The 1,483-nt window shown below is 37.6% G+C and overlaps 1 non-coding gene across 1 annotated transcript; it reads left to right on the forward strand.

The window, feature by feature from the left end:
- The first annotated feature begins 940 nt into the window (after nt 1–940).
- On the forward strand, nt 941–1,012 carry TRNAE-UUC. The gene has a single exon. It is a non-coding gene; the product is annotated as a tRNA-Glu (tRNA).
- The last annotated feature ends 471 nt before the right edge of the window (nt 1,013–1,483 follow it).

Here is a 1,483-nt window from a genome sequence, read left to right on the forward strand (position 1 = left end):
GTTTACAAGTTAATTAAGGCTTATGAACATCTCCTTAGTAAGGGAAGATTTTGAATTGCTATATCCTTTAGAGTTTATTACATATAAATCTGTTTGTGAATGATACCATTGCATACAGAGCACGGGGTCAGTATTTTAAAATAATCCTGTGCTGTCCTCATGAAGCCCCAGGAAATAGAACATTTCAAAAACCCATCAGGGTACCAAAAATGTGCCAATCTGAAGAGCCAAGTGTTGGTGGCTGTGGACTTGTGCGGAGACTCCCTAACATTGGCTTTGGCAGTGAAACGAGGCACAGTCACGTTAGGAAGCTATTCAGCAGCATGACCCAGCCTTTCCACCCTGAGATGTATATTTTCTAGAATGACTCATTCAGGCATCAAGGAGACATGTATGAGGATCCTACTGAAGCAGTTTCTACTAGAAGACCAAGAACCCTGAAAATAACCAAATGTCCACTAATGGAAGAATGAGTAAATAAATTGAGCTGTAGCTAAACAACAGAATATTATTTAGAAACCAAAATGAATAAACCACAGGAAAAGCAAGTTGCAGGAGGATACGTACAGTAAAATGCGATTTATAAAGCGTTTATAAACATTCAAGGCAATAATGCATTGTTTAAGGAAAATTAAATATTTTGTTAAGGCATAAAAACATATGTGGTCACTGTAACTACCCAAGTCAGGATGGTTGTCACTTCCGGGAGGTGGGGAGACTCGTTGGTGAGAGCTACACAGGCAGCTTCAAGTGTATCTGTAATGTTCTCTTTCTGTTCAAAGAAAAACAACCTGAAGCAAATACAGCACAAAGAAATTAAGATTTGACAAAGCTTTGTATTAGGCATATCGTTCATGATATCATTCTCTCCAGTTTTCTGAATTTTTGAAGTTGCTCACATTTTTTAAAAAAAGAAAAAAAATCAGGACTTCTAGGGAATTCCCTGGTGGTCTAGTGGTTAGGATTCAGCACTTTCACTGCTGTGGCCCAGGTTCAATGCCTGGTTGGGGAACTGAGATCCCACAAGCCAAAAAAAAAGAAAAATCAGGACTTCTAGGTTCCTGTAGGAAAATGGGAGCCAATTAATTCTAAATCTTTTCACACATTCTCTAAAAAAGATGGGAATGCACAAAAAGTTTGATAAAGCCACCCATTATCAATGCCTACAGCAAAACTAAGAGACAAAGAATATTAAAAATCCTCATGTGGGGAATTAGGTACCCAAAACGAATAGAGACAGCTGCAAAGCCCATATCAAGGTAAAATCAAGGTGGAGAGTGCGGGGAAAAAGGAGAGGATCCAGTTAATATGAGGTCCACCTGGGAAAGTCAAGAAAACCAATGACAAGACTCGTATAGACAATAAGAGAATTCAATAAGGTAGTATGATATTAAATAAACTTTAGAAAATCAGTAACGCTCATACATACAATCTATAACCAATTAGAAGTTGCAATGGAAAAGAAAACATAATTTTTAGTAAC

The sequence above is a fragment of the Phocoena sinus genome, chromosome 6 (assembly GCF_008692025.1).
Source record: "Phocoena sinus isolate mPhoSin1 chromosome 6, mPhoSin1.pri, whole genome shotgun sequence".
Lineage (NCBI taxonomy): Eukaryota > Metazoa > Chordata > Mammalia > Artiodactyla > Phocoenidae > Phocoena > Phocoena sinus.